At 41.9% G+C, this 21,739-nt stretch overlaps 1 long non-coding RNA gene and 1 pseudogene across 1 annotated transcript; one reads left to right on the top strand and one right to left on the bottom strand.

Annotated features, from left to right (window-relative positions):
* Nucleotides 1-9,844: 9,844 nt before the first annotated feature.
* Nucleotides 9,845-19,793, bottom strand: LOC131277936 (sideroflexin-1-like; annotated as a pseudogene).
* LOC139438660 (uncharacterized) lies at nucleotides 18,090-21,739 on the top strand. Its single transcript, XR_011648350.1, has 2 exons — nucleotides 18,090-18,422; nucleotides 19,112-21,739. It is a non-coding gene; the product is annotated as an uncharacterized lncRNA (long non-coding RNA).

Genomic DNA, 21,739 nt, shown 5'->3' with positions numbered 1-21,739 from the left:
TCTACTTTTTGAATAGCAATGTTCCAGGGCTGCCTTTAGCCTACTCTTGTGAGGGTCAGTATGGCAGTGTTGAAGAGCGTGAACCCTTGAGCCCAAATTCCTGGGTGCAGATCTTGGCTCTAAAAGTCGTGTGAGTACAAGCAAATTTCTTCATCTCCATGTGTCTCAGTTTCTTCATCTGTAAAATGAGGGTAGCTGTTGGATTAAATAGGTCACTGTATGTAAAGCAGTTTGAACTGTGCTGGCACAGTACACGCTGAATGAGTATTAGCCACTAGGAGAAGTATTAGGTATTATCTTCATTTACTCCTTGGACCTGCAGCCAGACCATCAGGGTGGTAGCTGCTGACCAATTACACTGAGAATTACTAGCCTGGTGATTGGTTGGTGGTCAGAAGTCACTGTTTGAATAACCACTGCTGACTAGAGAAGTTGTATGTGAAGAGGGACTCCAAGCTTGAACCCTTGCCTCAGTATCTGCCTAACAGAAAGTAGCATTCAAAAGATAAATTACCTAAACTCTCCAAGGACAATGTCTTGCTCATGGGAACTCTTCAACTTTCAGTTGAATCTGAACCTAATGACACTATTTCAGAGTGGGAATGTTTATACCCCTCATTCCAACTACAGAAGAGGTACTGAACGCAAAGGAACATATGGTTTCTGATAGGAAGAAACAAACTTGTGACTCTAAGCAAATAAAAATTGCTGGCCCAGGAAAGAAGTATTCAGGAAAAAAAGAGATTAAGTAAGATAAAATTACTGTAAATGTTGTGTTCTGCGAATATATGAGTACTTGTGAGTTAGTAAACGTTTCCCTTCTATTTTGGGAAGAATTTCTGAATTTTTAACAATTAAAAGTTTTGCGCAAAGGGTTTGGCTTCCACCTCTGTCTTGACCATGGCAGCTGAGGTACATGGGCTATGTTGGGCCATTCCCTCTCTCTTCCCACCCCCACAGACCTCAGCTTGCTACCCCTCAAGAGGTGTTTCATTTTCATGGGTGAAGACAAATACTTGTAGAGCTATTTTGGCATAAGTAACAGCAGGCCTGGGCATCAGATAGAAAACAAGAGTCCCATTTAATAGAGCAAAGAGCGGAGGCTTTGGAGGTAGGGACTGAGGTTCCAATCCAGACACCAGGATTTATGAAATGTGTGATCTTGGGCAAGTTGCTTAATCCCTTTGTATTTCATTTTCCCTATCTTGTTATGGTAATTAAAGATAATCTATGTGAAATACTAGACACAAAATAGGCCCTCAAGAGGAGATTTTCTCATTATTAGCTGAAGCCAGAAGTATCTAATCTGATTCTATTTTAGCCAGTTTGGTATTTCTTGTCACCAATGTGAGGTGAAGCCTAGAAATATTAAGATTTTTTCATAAATATTCTATCCAGGGTCTTGGTGGACTATAGAATAATGGAGGATCTAAATTTTTAAAAAATCACTTATTATACCAAATTATTATAACAATGCAACCACTTATTTACCACAAAACAAATGCATTTCGATGTTAGCTGAGTAGCACTATAAAGTAAGATTTTAGACTCTTAGGGTGGAAACTATCTTCTTTAGGATTCCCGGAAACAGCTGCTCTGATGTGCTGTACACAGGAAGCACTGAAAAATGCTTGTTAAGTATTTTACTAAGGAACACTTTATACATATTTATATACACATACATTTTATAACTGTCATTTCTGCATCTTGGAGAATGGATCTTAAAAGCAAAAATGTAGTCAAGCAAAGTTTTTGTTAGGATTGTCAAGTATAGGCTTGAACATTGATTCATTCTTCATCATTGTCAAAAACTAGTGGTGCTGTATAAAATAAGCAAGGCTGGGTAGACAAAAAGGAAGGAAGTAACAGAACAACAGTTCTGTTAGTGCATGGACTTAAGTATTCTTTTTCTACTTATGCTTCAGTTTTCTTTAATGGGGAAGTGGACTTGGCCCAATGGATAGGGCGTCCATCCACCTACCACATGGGAGGTCCACAGTTCAAACCCCGGGCCTCCTTGACCTGTGCAGAGCCGGCCCATGAGCAGTGCTGATGCGCGTAAGGAGTGCCGTGCCACTCAGGGGTGGCCTCCGCACAGGGGAGCCCTACGTGCAAGAAGCGCGCCCCATAAGGAGAGCTGCCCAGTGCGAAAGAAAGTTCAGCCTGCCCAAGAATGGCGCCGTACACACAGAGAGCTGACACAAGATGATGCAACAAAAAGAAACACAGATTCCTGGTGCCGCTGATAAGGACAAAGCCGTCATAGAAGAACACACAGCAAATGTACACAGAGAGCAGACAAATGGGGGTGGGGAAGGGGAGAGAAATAAATATAATATAAATCTTTCAAAAAATTTTTTCTTTAAAGAACATATTACTTTTATACTTTTTCCTCCCTTGTGACAAGCCTGTTTTTGCTCAAATGACATGTATAGTAGTTACTCACTAGGTGTGAATATCTATTTCCCCACTGATTGAGGGCTTTGGCCAAAGAGCTGAAGCTTTTTTTCCTGACTTTTCTTAATCTGTATCTATTTTTTGTTTATTAATATTATGGGCTTTTTTTTTTCTCCAAAAGCTAAAATGTTATAGAAATATGAATAAAAAGGGCTAAATATGCCTGTAATTCCATCCCTTTGAAATAATCACCCTTAAAAGTTTGGTAAACATTTTTAAATTTCCTCTAGGAATAGTCTAAGATATACTTATTTTTATATTATAGCCTATTTCATAGGTCATTACACTATATAATACATACCTTGCTGAAGGGGGTCCATTGGCTAATGGCTACCACACTGCCAGATACTCATCTCTGACGCTTATTTGTGTTCACTGAGTCTTTTCTGATGTTAGGAATCTATGTGGACCTTTGCCAAAGAAACCGGGCCTGTGGGACTAGGGAAAGTGTAGCAAGAAGGGGTGTGATGGCATCTGCTCTCCAGCCCAGGAACCAGGTAAAAGCACCAAGCCCTGCTCAGGTCACCTGGTGAGACTGTGTGCTTAACTCTGCCCGACTTCCTTTACTTCAATGGTTAAGCCCCATAGTCTCTGCTTTCCATCTCGCCCTTCCTGAGGGAAAAGCATGCTATAGAGCTGTGCATACTGACTTTTTTGAGTAGAGAACCCTCTTCTTTTATTATGCTATACAAGTAATGCTCGCTTATTATAGAAAAGTCAAGGGAAAAAAGATAAATTATTCATAATCCCACCACCCAGATAGCTACATCAACATTTTAAATAAAAGCTTCCATAATTCATATACACATATACACACATTATCATAGAGATTTATACTTTTCAGATTTAAACCCTATCTCTTCCCTCCAAGGCACAGACACACAAGTATTTGTGCATGCGTGTGTATACACATACACCCTTTTGCAAAATATAGAATAGATTTGACTAAAACTATAGTAAAAACATCAAATGTAGGACTGAAAGACTGAATTCTCTTGGGATTTAAATAGTTATGTGTCACAACTAGGACTGAAGAATTTTAGTTCTTGTATCCAGCAGATATACAAGCTATCCTAACAACTCATTGTTTTGTCTGTCATCTTGAATTTTTTTAAAAGCAGTTTTATTCACATACCATACAATCCATCTAAAGTGTATAATCAATGAAATTGATACTGGTTAAAGATTCTAGAAAATATGTGAAAACATGATCATACAACAGATTTAGATGCTTTTATCAAAGTTACATAAATTATATAGTGTAGAGTCACATCTTTTTTGTATTGACTATCTGTTGCTGCCTAACAAATTACCCTAAAACTCAGTGGCCTAAAACAATGATAAACATTTGTTATTTCATTGCTTTTGTGGGTCCAGGAACTTGAGATAAGTTTAATTGGTGCTTCTGGGGTCTGTCAGGGTGTTTCAGGCAAGGTTGTAGTCAAGATGCTGACACTTGAAGGCTCGACTGGGTCTGGAGGAGCCACTTTCAGCGTAGCTCACTCTCATGGTTGGCCAGTTGGTGCTAGATGTAGGCAGGAGGTCTCAGTTCCTCACCACTTAGACCTTTCCTTAGGCCTGTTTGTTTGTCCTCATAATATGGCAATTGGCTTCAAAGAGTAAGTGATCCAAGAGACAGCAGGGTGGAAGCTGTGATGTCTTATGACCACATCTCAGAATCCACATGCCATCATTTCCACAGTATCCTGTTGGTTACATAAGTCAGGCCTATTCATACACAAGGGCGTGGATACCATAAGGAAGACTCTTTAGGGCCATCGTGGAGGCTGGCTACCACAGTTCTACAAAACCCAATTTCAAAAACATCAGTCTTTTATACCCTGTGGAGTAGGGGAAGGGCATTTCCTTCTTTTCTGAGGAAACTATTTTCAACTTTTATATGATTCTTTTGGTATGCTTACTTTTAAAATTTTAACTTTATTTTGAAATACTTTAGAAACTTAACAGGACAGTTACAAGAATAATACAAATGGCAAACAGAGAATTTCAACATAGCCCTACTCCCTCCAGATACCCAGACCCACCAATTTTAACATTTTGCTACATTTGCTGTATCTTTCTATCTTTCTATCCACCCCTCTACCTATCTGTTTGTCTATTTTTCAATCCATTTTCTGAGCACTTGTGTGTAGGTTGTATGTCATGCTCCTTGAACATTTTATGCAGTTCTTGTCACAAATTGCATGTTAATACGTTGAGTCCCAAATCACTGGTTTCTCATTACATTTTATGCATTTGCCTTTTAGATCCTGTCAGAAGTGAAAAGTAGAGTTAAAAACAAAAATACAGTACTACTGGTGTTGATATTTACCAATAAGCAGTTGGTTCACCATAAGAAAGAATGTCCTTATCCATGTAAAAAGGACATTTGGAGGTCAAGTGTTATGTGACATGTTATGAAGTCAGATTTCTTAGACGTGCTTCCTGGCTTCAAAGCTCATTACCTAGGGAAAACCCAAGGTGAACTTAGGAGTTTGTAAAAACAGTTTGATGATTGAGTGGTCATAAAAAGAATACTTAATTTACCCCAATGTAAGCCTTTTATCAACTCTACAGGGTTGGATGGTGACCCCTGCCCCCTGGAAGACCCCCTCAAATGTTGAGGCTGCCCTTCAGAATCCACAGAAGGGGGCTCCTTCCTCTGATGGCTGTCCATGAATCCGGCAACGAATGTGGTGTAGAAAGGGTGAGCTCTAGACATGTCTCAAGTTCCCATGTCTTTCTTGAACAGTTTTCAGGCTCCTAATGTAGCAGTCATCTGTCACTCTTTTCTGGAATGCCTCTACCTCCCAGTCACTTGCACATTTTTATTCCTTTATAGTTGCTGTGGACAAGAAAACAAAATAACCAAGAGTATTTCATTTAAGTCTAAAATTAATATTAACACTGATCATATTAAAAAAATGAATAACATAATACTCCTCAGGCAATATTAAATGAATCCAGCCACTGGGACCACCTGGGATCTGGCTGTAGGTTAGAGGGAGTTCTGCGGTGGCCAAGTCATACTGGAGGAGTTATGAGCTAACCCAGTTAAAATGCTAACCTGCTAACACTGAGTTGTGTGTGCAGAGCACTTGCATGTGAAGCTTCTGTAGGGCATCCCAGAAGGTACACTGTCCCTATTGTACAGGAAGGGTTGGGGGAAAGGGTGGTGGGAAGAGAGGACTTTGGATCCAGTCAGACCAGCTCCTGCACCTAACAACTGTATGACTTTAGGCAGATTATTTAACCTTTTGAAGCTCTAGTACCTTTTCTTTAAAATGGGAAATAAGAGTGCCTAGTACACAGGGTTGTTGTAAGGATTAATGAAAGGATGCACGTAAGGCACACAGCACACTGCTTGGCATAGAATAGGCATTCAGATATTAGCTTTTCTTGAACACCTACCCATACATATATCCCCTTTAGATCCTTGCTGTCTTTTTTATGCATAAAACATTTTAAAGTGAGAATCCTTTTTTTTTCTTTCAGCAATTTAAACCTGTTGGTTAAAGACCAGTGTTACAGCAAGAGTGAGCCTTATGGAATAGCACCTAGGATACTATTGTGGGATGAAATGTATTCATGTGTGTGCAAATTGAAGACTCTAAGGTTTGGAAGACATGGGTTAATATGGGAAGTGTCGTTTTTTAGAGTTAGATTTTGACCTGAGTTTGAAGGGCTAGAGGGGTCAGGAATGACATGAAGAATTTTAGGAAAAAATGAATAAAAGGAAGGAAGATAACCATTCAAGTGAGGTTGGTAGAAGTGGGGAAGGGGATGAGGTTAAGTGTTGATTAGTGGAGAAGCTTTTAGGGAAAACTGAATCCCATGTGGCTTCAGGAAAAATGGAACTTCATTAGCTCATGTAAGTGAAATCCAAGCTAATCTTGTCTTTAGGAAGGGCTGGTCCAGGGCTCAGATGGTGTGGTCAGGGAAGCACCCCCCTCCCTCTATCTGGTAGCCAGGCTCCCTCCAAGTGGTTAAGTAAGACACATTCTCTGAGCCCAGGGATCCAGGGAGAAAACCTTTCCTGATAGTTCCAGGAGACAAATTTCAAAGAGGTCTCTGGCTGCTGAAGAGATTTGGTCACAGGTCCAACCCTCTCCCAGGCACCGTGACCTTAGCAGAATTGGGGTGTATTGGGCAGGGGCAGCTGAGTAAACCCCATGGGATGGGTTGATCACCACCAAGAAGAGTTCTGCTCCCAGAAGACAGGACAAAGGATGCCAGGCAGGCAAGAGGAGCACATCCATAGCAGGTAGTGAGTGCTCTGCCTAACCTCCCATGCCATCTGCCAACACCCCATAAGCATACCTTCTTTTTTAAAAAAAGATTTATTTATTTATTTATTTATCTCCCCTTCCCCCCACCCCACCCCGGTTGTCTGTTCTCTGTGTCTACCTGCTGCGTCTTCTTTGTCCGCTTCTGTTGTTGTCAGCGGCTCAGGAATCTATGTTTCTTCTTGTTGTGTCATCTTGTGTCAGCTCTCCATGTGTGCGGTGCCATTCCTGGGCAGGCTGCACTTTCTTTGGCGCTGGGCAGCTCTCCTTATGGGGCACACTCCTTGTGCATGGGGCTCCGTACGCAGGGGACACCCCGGCGTGGCATGGCACTCCTTGTGCGCATCAGCACTGCGCATGGGCCAGCTCCACACGGGTGGAGGAGGCCCGGGGTTTGAACCGCAGACCTCCCATGTGGTAGACAGACGCCCTAACCACTGGGCCAAGTCTGCTTCCCAGGCATACCTTTTGTTTCAGCTTGACACCAGCCCCTTCAGTGAAAAGGACCCTCTGGGAGGTGACTGCAGACTCAAATGATCACATGAGTTTCTGGAAACCCCATCTTATAGCAGATAGGTGTGAGGAGGACTAGAAACTGTTCCTTTGTTCCAAGAGATTTGGAGTGTCTGCAGAAGTCATTGAATAAAAATTTGGCAGCTTGAAGAGTAGAATGAGGGTATTGCTCAGGCAGTATTAAGTGAATGTTTCCACTGGGACCACCTGGCATCTGACTGCAGTTGGAGGGAGTCCCAGACTAGGTAGGTCATAGTAGAAGAGTTGTGCGTTAATCCAGTTAAAACATTGACTGCTAAGACTGAGTTACGTGTGCAGCTTTATTTCCAGTATCTTTTCCACATGGCCATATGTGGTCTTCAATTCAATGGAATCTTATTCTTTATCCCTAGTAGAAAAATCTCATGTATATTTGTAGACAATGTTTGTTTACAGTAAAAATAAGTGCACATCCTGTGCTCAATATGCATGCTTCAAAATCTTCTGGGTGAAGAAGTATGGGGGGCTGAGGCAAGAACTAGTGGAAAAACTAGCACAGATTACTAGAATATCTTAGAAATCATTTTCTGCTTCAGAAAAATGACTAATTAAATTTGGGGTGAGCTACTGGAAAAGCGCCAATTATGGAAACGAGCATCTGTTGCTCACACTTGGCTTCAGATGCTCTGCTCCTTACTAGCGCTGTGTTAGAAATATAGCAGGGAACTGCTGCTAGCACACGACAAGTTGACATGTTGGGAGGAGTGATTCATCATATTTACTTTTAGGCCTTCGTTTGTAGCAAGATTAATTCAGTAGAACTCAAATTCCAGAGAAAAATGGACCATTTATTGTTTTAGATTCAGGCTTAAGTATAGCAGGTGGATTTTTTTCCCCAAATTGCCTTATCTGACATTTCCTAGAAATGAAAACTAGCATTATTCCACTTTTTTTTGGGTGATTGAAAAGTTATATTTGAACAATCTACAAGTCGGCTGGCAGGAGTGGGAATTTCAAACATTTAACCATATCTCCAAGCTTGCTTGATTTGTCAAGTGATTTTTAACAGTCTTTTTTTAGATCTGCAAATAGTCTCAGGAAACTCAAATCATTTGCCAAAGGACTCAGAATAATATACACATTTGAGGTGGAAACTGAAGTATATTGATTAGAATCCAGTTCTCTTCTATACTAGAATTGTAGAAAGTGTCTACAATTTGTCACGTGTGTAACTGTTTAGCACATGGAGTAAGTGAAGATTCTTAACATTCATCTTCTCTTTCTATCTTCTTGCTGCTCTTGGTAAGCTCCTCACCAAAAGTGAGCATGGAAAGCTGCAAATAACATTTACTCTTCTTGAAGTATACTTGCCTGCTGTTGTATGTAGATCTAACAGGCAAATCCACTTTGCCTAGAGTAAGACCATGTTCCAGGTAATGATGTCCTTGGATCTTTTCAATTGGAAATGGTGAACCTTAGCAAATTAAATCCAAACAAGTACCACCTGTGAATTACTTCTTAACTGTTAGGCATGTCTGGTCTTCACCAGTTATCTCTAAAACATCCCTTTAATTCACTACTTTAATATGCTTTTCCATATTCCTTTGGAGCTTCTCTATTCACCAGTCCTCCAGATTATTAATCAGTATTTTGTTTGTTTTTATGGGTGTCACAAATTTCCCCTGTACTATTCTGCATCTTTGGTGTACTTTACTATAGTAGTAATCTTCTTGATTACAGAATTTCTGATATTTGAAAATAACCCTTGGGTTGATAAAACACAGGTATTTCTCTGGGATATGAGTGAGAGAGGAGATGAGACAGCTGATTGAGAGTTTGGATTTAGACTTGTTTATTTGGGTGCCTCTGGGATATCCAGTTGGAGATGGTCAACATACACTTGGAAATAGTCTGGAACTCAGAAGAGAAATCAGACACACAACTTTAGAAATTATCAGTCTATAATTAATACATGAAACTATGAGAATAGATGTAAACATCCAAAAAGATTGGGAAAGAGGCTGATATTATACAAGGCTGGGTAGAGAAACAAGACCTGAGAAGACTGAGTGGTCAAAGAGGCAGGACAATCCTGGTATGGAAGTCAAGGCCAAAACTGGGATAAGAGTCGGACCATCAGGCAGTCAGTCCCTGACCTCAGAAAAGAAACTTAGGTGGAGTGCAGCAGCTGAAAGTCAAACTCTAGTGGGTTGAGGCATGAATCATGGGTGAAGAGAGAGGGAGAACAGTGTTTTCAAAGTTGGCAGTGAGAAGGTAGAACTGAGAAGTTTTTCAGTATGGAGAAAGTTGACCATATTACCTAGGGAAGAGAGGAGGGGGAAATCAGTGGCAAAGGAGAACCTGAAGAAAGAAGAGAATGGGGCCTGCTGACAACTCGAGGTCTCAGTGTGCTAGGGATAGTGTCTGGAGCAAAGTAGTGAGTCTTGGAGGGGTGTCGCAGTGTGGGCTCGCCCGGAGGGCTGCTGCAGGGGCAGTGTGGGCTCGGGCGGAGGGCTGCAACACACGGAGGGGCCTTCCGAGAAGGCGCTCCGGGGCCGGCAAGGTGCGGAGGACGCGCGGTAGGAAGAAGACTACCGAGGAGACCAGGATCTGTGCGCAAGTCTGATTTATTCAGGAAGTACAGCGGTTAATATAGGGCAAAGACGGGGGAGGGGCAGGGGGCGTGGCCGGGGGGCGGCAGACGGCTGATAGGTTCGTGCAGGGGTGCATCACTGGTTGCGGGCAGAAGACGGGGTAGCCAGGGTTCTCGGCGGCAGCGAGGCGGGGCTGTCATGGCGCGGCGGTGGCCCTCGGGGGAGAGGTGGGGTTAGGCCACCGAGGGGGAAGCGGGTGCAGCTGGGCAGAGGGGTGGGCAGTACGCCCGAACCCCAAGCGGAGGACCTTAACGCCCGTTCCCACCACCCGGGTCCGACTCGCACCGGCGCCTGGAGACGAGCCGACCCTTGCTGTCGCCGCGCTCCCACATGGTGCCACACTACAGAGGGGTTACATGTTCCATCAGCTGGAAGGAAGGAAGTAAAGGATAAATGAAAATATAAGTTAGAGAGGAGAGATGTTGAAGGGGTTATCAGTCCCAATGCCCTCTCTCTTCTCAGTGAGGAAGGGGGTTGGGTCATCTATTGAGCATGAAAGGAGCATTGGTGGAATTTGGAAATGTCTTTATAAATTAAAATATATGGTGTACCTAGGTTTGGACCTCAGATATTAAATTTCTATTTTGGAATCTAAGTCATTTTTCACTTCCTTCTGAACCCAAAACATCATGTTCAAGAGTCAACAACTTCTACCAAAAAGCTATGGAATTAATAGGGTCTCCATCACTGCCTGTAAAACTCATCCCGGGAATTTCTGACCAGCTGAAGGTTTGCTTCCATATGTGCAACGTGGTCTAATAGAGAAAATCAATACTGCAGATCTGATTGATGTAAGGATTGATAACTGAGTAATTTTTGCCCTAACTAACCTGATAAATTGACTCACTAGTTGAGAAGGTTGTATCTTCTTCGGAGATAGAGTAAAAACTCCTTGGGGTAGGGAGGGTCCCCTGAGAAAAGTTAGTGTTCCTGAAATAATAATAGGCCAGAAAGCCTTGTATTATGGGCGAGTCTGACAGCTAGGAAACTGAAAGAAATGAATGTGAGTCATACAAAACCTTCACTCTATGTCCTCGGCTGTTGTCAGTCATATTCAAGAAGACTTTGTCAGAAACTTAAATATTACACACTTTATATTGTATTAATATTTATAAATGCTATATATTTTAGCTTCACCTATGATTAAAAATGAGATATCCGTAGTTTCACTTTCCTCCTCTCTTTTAACGTATTTGCTGCTACATGACGCAGAAACTTCCTTCTTTAGCAGAGTGATCAGCCATGAGGAAAAGAACACGGATATAGGCCCTGTGTCCCGGTGGAATCCTCAGCATTTTAAAGTTTGCTCCGTTTGCCTTTGAGACTTCTTACCTTTGCCCCTTTGTTTCTTATTTGGAGCATAGGTTGGAGTAAGCCCAGAGCAGTTGTGGCTCACACTGTGCATCCACAGAACTCAGCAGAAGCTTGCCTGTTCTTGTTTGGGCTTCTCAATGCACCTCAGGGTTGGGTACAAAGTAGCTTTCAAAACCCCAGTCACAGCCGGCGGAAACCTGTTTACTGCTGGTCTGCAGCCAGACAGAAGCCACTAGTGCTGTAGCTCTCAAGGTCCTGCTGATACGTATGCGGTTACGCGGGGGTTGGAAACAGTGGAGGGTGGCACAGCTAGGAGAAACTTTGACCTTCCTTTGGCCAAACTAACTATATCAGACCCTTAAATTTAAAGTAAACTAAATGAAAGAGTTAAGGAAAATGAGGACAGGAAATATTAGAAGGATTTTGCCTTTACTTAAAATTTCCCAACATTTTTTAAAAAAAGGAAATTAGCTAAAAACTGTTGATTAAACATTGGTCCTTTATGATTTATAAATATTTTTCTAAGGGTATGGTACTCCTGTTGCACAAACTGTAAGTTCAAAGGCGCCTGTAGACCTCATCCATTTTTTCTCTTTCCAGAGCATTTGTCTTCTCTAGGATCTCCTGGATCCTGACGCACCTCTGAAAAATAGAAGAATCTTTTTACACAGATCTGAGGCCTTTTCTCTCCATTGCTGCTAGATGTAAGAGAGAACTCCTTTACACCCTCCACCTAGAACACGGTTTCATCTGCCCATTATACCATCTAAGCATAGGTGAAGAAGCAGCAAAGAAGCATCACGGGGTCAAAGAGCAATCGTAGCTGTGGGGATGATGTGTTCTTGGCCATTATCATGACCTGTAGGACAGTTTCCTGTTCCTGTTCACATGAATGGATTTGGAAACATCTTTTTTTCCCCATATTTATCAACTGTTCTCTGTTTTCTACTGAATCTTCCGACATAATTTTTAAGTGTCTTATTTATAGTTGGATGTATTAAGAATAGTCTTTTTACCTCCTCTGGAATGCTTAAGCTATAAGGCCATAATCCTTTTTTTTCCCCTGAGATTTTAGTTATGCATCTAAGTAGGGAGACTAAAATAGTCTTCTAAATCTGTGGGTCCTTAAGGTTATCTTCCCCCTTAACTTTACCGGGAACCAGGGGGTGGAGGTAAGAGCTAAAATGCAGAAGTTTGCTTTGAATTTAGGTGCTTGGCAAGCCTTTTGGTCCCTGTAGCAGGCAGAATTGCTACAATAATCTAAAATCAACAGAGGAAGCAATGCAGGGTCAATGGGCAGGGCCAAAAACACCACAGGAGTCAGGGTCATTGGTTACAAATGGATCTGGGAGTGAAATGATGAGGACTTGATCGGGGAACTAAGGCTAGTTCATTTCCAAAGTTAATTTAAAGCTGGGGCTTAAACAACCTAAATCAACATCCTTTTGTTCTTCCTAAGTGGCTGGGAACACGAAGAACATTTGTTTGTTGGTTTATTTTCTCTTCAAATTCAGAGGGAATTCTTCATTGTGTATAGAATGGGGGAGGTGCAGTGTGCTACACTGTTCCGGGGATATCCCCCTTTCCTTACCCAGACAAGGCGCAGGACCCAGACCCCCTATCAGGCACTCCTGGGACTTTGAACCTCAAGCTAGTAAAGAATAGGATCAAGGCAGTTTAGAAGTCACTTGTGGTGCTGGTGTGGTCCTGTGACCCACAGTGGGTACTGGTCGGGGCAGACTGTCCCCGTGGCATGACCTTGGCTGGGTCTTCACTGCCCAACCTTCCTTGGTTTCAGCCCATTTCCTGGGCCTGCTTCTCCAGCCCTGTGAGCGTCTCAATATCCTTTCATTACATTCCGGTATAGGCAAAAGAAGCCAGGGCTGGCTTCTGTTGCTTGCAACCAAGAATTAGATTGAGCTCTCTGATATTCCTGTCCTTAAATATGAAGAGGTGTTTCCCGTGCTGCCAACTGGTCTCTAGTTAGAATGGTCTTGCAGTAAAGACGGTATAATCCACCATATGAAAGCAGCTGCATTTAGGGACTTTAGGAGAAGTCTAGAGCCAAGGGTTCCTGGCATTTCCCAAAGTAGACAATTAGAATTTCCATTACATATGGGCTCTAAACGGTCAATTTTTGCAGGTATGAATCCCAGGCCATAAACCTAGGTAGCAAGAGATGCTTAGATTTTTTATATATTTAAGTAGAATTCATATATTTCAATCAACTTTATTTTAACTTCATCTTTTCCTTCCTAGCAAGAAAGAAATTCATCCCTACACACTGCTGACTTTGTCCCCAGACTCCCTTACCCCAAGGGTTGTTTGGAATTCCTGGGTCTCACAGCATCAAGATATGGGGGAGGCTCTTTGGTTATCGGCCATTGCACTGCACTAGTGACTGGTGAGACAATCATTGCCTGGTCAGTACAGTCCCGTCAAACCTGCTGACCCTATATTTCCCCTGCTGCACTTGAAGCATAGGGATCTTCGGCAAGGCTACTGCCTAGAGTTCTGTCTTCCTAGGTGTACCACAAAGCTAAGGCCTCGAAGATTAGGTCACCTACTTACGGTACTGTTATGCAGAGGGCTGTGGTCCCTGATGATTGAAGAACCCACAGACCACTGTCCCTCCCTCCTATCTCCAGGAGTCCTTTAGTCTGATGGACATTCCACTTTCTTCATGCTTCTCTTACAGACATCTCTCCTCCTCACCATAATACACTAATCAAAGAAATAAAGATCAAGAAGGAAAATCTCTCAGGCAGTTTTTGCTTCCTGTCCTGCCACAAACCTTCTTTGAGACAAGGAAGCACAGGGTCATTTCACTGTTCAAATGAGTGAAAGGAGAGGGGCAAATACATAGGGCAGGGGGAGAATAAAAACAAATTAATAAAGAAAAAAGTATTTTCAATAACATTTCAAATTAATAAATACATTTGAATAAGTAAAATAGAAGTGTCAAAAGATTGTCAGCTGCCAAACAGGAGGGTTAATTGGATTTTTCTTTTGATGTCACCATCTTCTGTGACTCCTTTAAGTTTCATAAGAGATGAAATATCATCTCTAAACTGCTAGTACGAATAAAATGTTACTTCCTGCTTCCTCACCCTAATGTTTTAGAGTCAGGATCAGGAGTGTGTCTTGTCTACATTCCGTAAATTGTCAGCAATTCCATCTCTAATTAATGTGAGACTTCTACTCCATCTGGTAACAAATATTTTTCTTACAATGAAAAATCATATGACCCACAATCTAGCTTCTTACTGAGTCCCATGTTCCATCTGCTACTTTGAATAGAATCCACTCACTGTAGACTTTCCAATCTTGGATAGCAAGGCTGCTTAAGTGAAGAACCTCTGCTAGCATGTGAGCCTAATAATTCACCAATACATTCAAAAGTAAGCATATGCTAAATATTTTTTATTCATTTTAGATTCTTTATTTTAGGAATTGACTTCTGATTAATTCTACACATGAATTAGGCTGTATCCTAGTAACATGAATATATCACTGAAAGTTGAAAGAGGGAACCCATTGCCACTGTTAATTTGGAGTTGATTTCTTGGAGAAAACTTGATTCATATGGGCTGCAACGATAGGGGAATATATTATCCCCTTAACAAGGCTGGAGGGAGGTTGGCTCCAAGATGGGTTAATTCAGGGGCTTAGTAAATCATGGAAGACCCAGGTTCTAATATCTTTCCTCTCTGCCCTCCTCTATGTGTTGGCTCCTCCTTTTATGGTCCCAAGAGGGCTGTGGCATTTCCAGTCGTCATGACGAGATTTCTAGAGTCAGAGAAAAGGAATGGTTTCTTCTTGGCATATCTCTTCTTAACAGCAAGAGAACTTCTCCCAGAGGTATGCTCCACCCCAGCAGAGTTTTTCCTCATGTCTCATTCCCCAGAATTGCATCAAGACCTCACCCTCAGTGCTTGGCTCCCTTCCCAGCGCACATGACCTTTCAAGAAGCAAATCAGGGCTTTGCCAAGGAAGGAAGGGATAGATTTAGACAGACAACCAGCTATGTGTGTTACTCCAGCTTATCCCGCCATGAACTTATAAATCATCTGTAAATGTGCTACACATTACCTGCTTCTGTGTTTCTTCGGCCCGTCTCCACATTCCTTGGGCTCCAGGGATTTTCTCAATGGCCACAGTCCTCTTCACTAACAGTATTGGGTGTCATTTCTCTCCAGGTCACACCCCATCAGATGAGTCACCACTATCCCTTTAATGCCAAATTTAGGGAGGTGGAGGAGACTTCCTTCTTCCACTGATAGACTGGAAGAGAGTTCAAAACTTCATTCATTCATTCTTTGTTCACTTAATACATATTTATTGAGTGCCCACCATAAACCAACTTGGCAGGATACTAGATGCTGAGGATACAGATGTAACTGAGGCACAGTTTTTGCCCTCAAAGAACTTGTAGAGGAAACAAGTAAACAGGCAAACCATGCAGTGGGCTGGCCCTTATAGAAACTATTCCAAGTAGGGGATTAGAGAAATAATGATAATGTGGGTCAGGGACACCAAAGGAAAAACACGCATTTTCAAGATGGACTGGAAACCAAGTCACATTTCTGATGTTTCTAAATTACTGGCTTGAGGGGAAACGGACTTTGGCCCAGTGGTTAGGGCGTCGGTCTACCATATGGGAGGTCCGCGGTTCAAACCCCGGGCCTCCTTGACCCGTGTGGAGCTGGCCATGCGCAGTGCTGATGCGCGCAAGGAGTGCCGTGCCACGCAAGGGTGTCCCCCGCGTGGCAAGGAGTGCGCCCGTGAGGAAAGCCGCCCAGCGTGAAAAGAAAGAGCAGCCTGCCCAGGAATGGCGCCGCCCACACTTCCCGTGCCGCTGACGACAACAGAAGCGGACAAAGAAACAAGATGCAGCAAATAGACACCAAGAACAGACAACCAGGGGAGGGGGGGAAATTAAATAAATAAATAAAATCTTTTAAAAAATAAATAAATAAATAAATTACTGGCTTGAAAATAGATTTTTGAAGAAAAATTCATTTACAAGTTGGGAGTGATATAAAGTGTTGTTCCATGTTTAAAAGAAAGCATTTTGGAGGCAGGGAGGGGAGCACATTTGGATTCTCCAGCTCTTCAAAGATTTTGATTGGTAATTTAGTCGCTTACTACTCTTATTAGAAACATCTCTGTTCTGGAGTTTAATTAGCAGTAAATATCTGAGTTAAAACATACTCTACTCTGCTGAATATGTCATTTGCACTTCCATCAAGGAACAGAAGAAACATTGGAAATATTTCAGGTTGGGAAACAACGATCTGGATCTCTCTTACTCAAGATAATTTTTACCTCTTTCAGATCGCTATCTTAGGAGTCAGGGTGATGTCATATGATTTGGAGGCTCCTGCTTCCTGAGAATCACCTGAATTCCAGATGTCTTTCTTAGTTTGAGTCATTGCCTCTGCATTTTGGTCCTTTGCTTTTTGCTATTCTCTGCACACACCTTCTTCCTTGGAGAAGGCATCTGCTTCCTCGATGCTCCTATCACAACCATGTGCAGAGTGCCCAAATTAACATTTTGAAGTGCTAATCTCACATTTCCATATGGCTGCTAGATATTTCCAATTGAATATAGTGCTGGTAACTCAAACTCAGCATACTTAAAGCTAAATTCATCACCCTCCCCCCTCCTCATTTTCTTTCTCATTTATTCAAGGCCATCCCTTCTCTGTGAAGCAGTTCCTGATTATCTTTCATCTAATAAATAAATATTTATTGAGTGCCCGTTATAGGACCTGACCTCTTATAGAGCCAGAGTGTACAGTGGTGAGTAAGCAGCTGAGTTCTTGCTCTGTGGCGCATACATTTCTGTGAGGTGAAATATCAGATAGAGAGTGGTGAGTGTGAGAAGGAAATCATCTCAACTGAAATTGATCTCTGATGTCTCTGATCTCCAAAAGTTTCCTTGTCTATATAATAAAAATACAGCAATAACAATAGCTTACTTTGAAGAGAATTCACTAAGGCCTGAGTGCTGTTCTTAGTGCTTAACATGTAATAACCTTTAATCCTCACAGCGCTTTTCCACAACTACCCTTTTATAGAAAAGGAAACTAAGGCACAGAGAGTTTAAGAAACTCACCTGGGATTACCAAAACCAGTAAGTGAGAGTTTGCTTCCATTAAAGTCAGGAAAGTAAATAAATTCTATTTTTGGTATAAATGAAATATTTAACCTTAAAGGAGTGTTTTGAGTTTTAATGCACCTGCTTTATGATTTTCATTATTTGCTTAACTACTTTAATATTCTGGGAAAAAATTAACCATTGAAAAATTCACTAAAACATGTACATAGTATATATTTTCCTTTTGGCCCCAGGCTCCAGTATGGCTTGGAACTGCATTGTTGGAAACTATCTTTCTTTAGACATTTTTGTTTTGTGCATACTGAGTTTTTTACATTAATTATTTTTCAAGGCACACCATTTTTTCTTTATGAGGCAAGTCAGTCTAGTCACATTGCCTGGAAAAATACGTCAAAACTAGCTTTCTATAGTTCTTCACGTAGAGGTCTCTGAAAGCCAGCTACACTCAGTGAAACAAACACCTTGTGTATCGCTTTGAGTATCTACATATTTGATATTTAATCTCTCTGTCTTATTCAATGAACTGTTTGTGAAATGACTGCAGATGATTAATAATGGTATTATTAATGATTAATACATGTGGTACATGGATTATTTTCAAATAATGTAATATATAACATTCACGTATGACTCCTTTAGTTACTGCTTCATAAGCACATTATCTCTGCATCTTTCTGAAAGCCAGAGAGTGACAAGAGAAGACACGTAGGCAGCTGGAATTGTGCTCTCACTTGTAAAAATTAGACAAAGCATATTCAATCCCATTACACAATGTGTGGAGCACACTTTCAAACACTGACATTCGTAAATTTCAGTTGTTTATTTAAAGTGAATAATTGACTATATATCAATAAGTGCAAGGTAAGAGTAACATCTTCGTGTGACTTCAAAGCAGAGCAAATTTAAAAGCCAACCAAAGAAATCTAACAATGATCTGAATGCATGTGAATGCTGACGGCAGGGAAGACTTGTCACACTGCAGGATCACTATGATTTTCCCTGTATGAAGGAGATTACAAATCCAAAAAAATTCAGCATCTACTTTGGGCCTGATCACTACCCAAACTGGAAGCAAACTACCCTTCATATATAAAGGTAAGTTTTATAGTTTAGCCTCAGAACTTTTTTTTCTTTCCCCCAAGCCACTGCTGGGATCTTCCTGATCTGAAACAAAGATGGATGAAAATTCAGTATTTTAAGCAGACTTCTTTTTTACTGATTGATCTTCAGTAAATACTCTACTGTGCACCTACTCTATGCCTAGCAGTGATTTTTTAAACTCTGGGTGAGGGCGAGGATACTGTCTTAAAAAAAAAAAACAAAACCCAAGTACTATAAAAGCTACAGGAATGGTACTTCTGGGAATTAAAATGTGATCCAAATATGCTGGCTGCCAAGTATCGGGAGCCTGGCCCGGTGTCAGGTGCTGTGCGGCAGGGAGCAGCTTTCCCTGAAAGGGAGAATGTGGCGTTTGGCTCCGTAATTCGGCGACCCCAGGTGGAACAGGGTTTCCCTCACCGACACCTTGAACCAGGTTTGCAGCCCGCAGGATTAGCCGCAGGGGTTTTCTTTTGCTCCTTTCTAGACTCCCTTGCTGAAGTACGCGCTGGGATTCAGGACGCTTCTCCCCGACCTTGACTCGCACTTCCGCCTCCAAGCTTGTCACAGGCATGGACCTTTCCTGGCGAAAGAGAACACAACACAGGGCTGTAGCAGATACCAAACCGAAGCCGAGTGATCCAGCTCATCCACGGGAACCTCTTTAACAAGGCTTTCTTTTCCAGAATGCTCCTGATAAATGACGGGAAGGCCATGCCAGGGGCCGCCAGGGAATCCCAGAGACGACAACTTGCGCGCTGGCTGCTTTGCAGCGTTTGCCGATTGGCCCAAGCGGTTCCCATTTTCATCTGTGACAGGAATGCCAACTTGGAGTTCCCTTGGCCTCATTAATGGAATGTTAATGCAATTAGGTGCAGCTACGGCAGAGAGGGGACAAAACGTCCTATCAGTGGTGAGACATGCCCGGGTAATGCATTACGTCCAAGGGCTGTTGCTACAGCACCAGTTGTTGCAGAAACGCAGGCTGTTCCCAATTCCTTTTCAGCGAGAGGAGCGTCTCCACTTAGGTTGGTGTAACTGACGACAGTACTGAAGGACTGGTTAATCTACTGCCAGAAAAGCGCTGCTGGTGTAGTCCTATAAAATGTCGTCAGACAACCGGCGTCAGGATGGGAAGCTGAATCATAGATACTTTGCTCTCCATAATTCATTTCCTGTAAGACCTGGAGGAATGGCTACTTGTCTGTCATCATGTACTGTTTTTCTTGCACTCTCTGGTTGCTCATTGGTTAACAGAATATTCCCGGGGTCAGTTACGGTGAAGAAATAATTGGCTCGTTCAACAGAAGTGCTCTGATCCCATAGAGGCTCCTTGGTGTTCAGGTTTGGTGGCAATTCTCCAGACATCGTCCTGGACGCGTCCCTGGAGCTACCACCTGTGCTGCCCCAGCCACCACCCGAACTGTATTAATTTTTATTTTTTAAAATATCACATTGAAATATATTTATTTGGGGGGAGCAGATGTAGCTTAGTAGTTGAGCACCTGCCTCCCATGTACAAGGCCTTGGGTTCAATCCCCAGTAACTCCTTTAAAAAAAAATTATATATATTACTGAGTTTCATAGTGCCCCTTTAAATTTTGCACTGAAGGTGAGTACCCCACTCTCATCCTAGCCCTGAGTGGTGGAGCTGGGATTCTTGACTGTCCCACTACTTATATCGTATATTGTCCATTTTCTATCCATGTCTATAGCTATATATATCCCATCTTCTTCCAGTTAAACTATAAATATCTTGAGGGTATAGACCATTTATTATACTGCCTTCTCCTATTACCAGATTACCAGAAGCATCTAGTGTGGTGCTTGGCACACAGAGCTGCTTAATAAAGCTTGGCTTGATTGAAAGGGAATCAGAAGAGATTTTCTAGTGTGCCGAGACTTACCATCATCACCAGCTAGTTTTGCCACAATTTGTCATTTTGCTTTCTTTACTGCAATTTCCCTTTTATATAATTCATTTTAATTTATAAAATAAACACTAGCTCATATAAAGATAATGAACATGTACTTACTTATGAAACATTTTGAAAATAAATTGCTGTCTTAAATGCACTGTTGTTTTTCTAATGAAACTTTTCCCATCTTTTAGAAATGTATGATCCTTGGGAAGAAAATCTAGAAGTTTTAGTTTTGTAAGTGAACAGATTAGTGTTGTAAAGAGAAGGTAGAAGTGTTCATTGACATTGTTATTAGCTCTTTGGTAACAATAGGTAGCTTCTAAAGCACAGCAGTTCTTTTATGCTTCCCTCCGTACCTGAGCTCTGCCTATCACTTCCTACACCTGCCATGAAATCCTTTCACCTGTGGGTATACCTGTCTCCATGTGGTAACTTCATTCCTGGTTGGATATATTTTCTCTGGCACTACTTTCAGGAATGACAGGAGGGGATGAGCATTCCTCTCCTATCACTGAGCTACTAGAAATGTGGCTTTTTTAGGAGGTAGGGTCCATGATAGAAACAGCAATTTCTTTCAGGGCACATTATATAAAACCCTCTGAAAGCTCTCTGCAGGGTAGGAGTTTTGTAGACAAAATAAAGGAAATGGGCCGCCAAGGAACACCCGTAGCAGGTGACTTCTAGAGGGCTCCTCCTGGCAAGTGTGGCCCTTGGGATAGGTCCTACACTCTTCTTGCCAATCCACTCTGGAACTGGACTGCAAAGTATACAGATCACTTTTGTTGTTTGGTTTTATGTTAAATTCCTCTGAGTGGGTTTTAGCTTCTCTTTTTTTCTCTCTCTCTATTTTTTTTTAAATGTTACATTCAAAAAATACAAGAGGTCCCCATATACCCCTCACGCCCCTCACCCCACTCCTCCCACATCAACAACCTCTTTCATCATCATGGGACATTCATTGCATTTGGTGAATACATTTTGGAGCACTGCTGCACCACATGGATAGTGGTTTACGTTGTAGTTTACACTCTCCCCCAGTCTACCCAGTGGGCCATGGCCAGACATACAATGTCTAGCACCTGTCCCTGCCACCCAGGACAACTCCAAGTCCTGAAAATGCCCCCACATCATATCTCTTTTTCTCTTGAACTATACTTTTGATGGTGTTATCCCTACCTAGTTTATTTACTCATTTTACAAAAGACCTTTACAGGCAAACTGTTACCTGCTTGAAATTTGGGACTGTAATGATTATTCTCTTATGCTTCCAGGTTCTGCAGGGAATAAAATACTGCACTCAGTCTAACTCTGAAATCATGTAACTATACAATGCAAATGTGAAATGTTGTATAATTACTGAAATTCTGTTGCTATTAAAATTTTTAAAAAATA

Source organism: Dasypus novemcinctus, chromosome 3 (assembly GCF_030445035.2).
Source record: "Dasypus novemcinctus isolate mDasNov1 chromosome 3, mDasNov1.1.hap2, whole genome shotgun sequence".
Lineage (NCBI taxonomy): Eukaryota > Metazoa > Chordata > Mammalia > Cingulata > Dasypodidae > Dasypus > Dasypus novemcinctus.
Note: the sequence above shows the minus strand (reverse complement) of the source record. Positions and strands in the feature narration are given on the sequence as shown.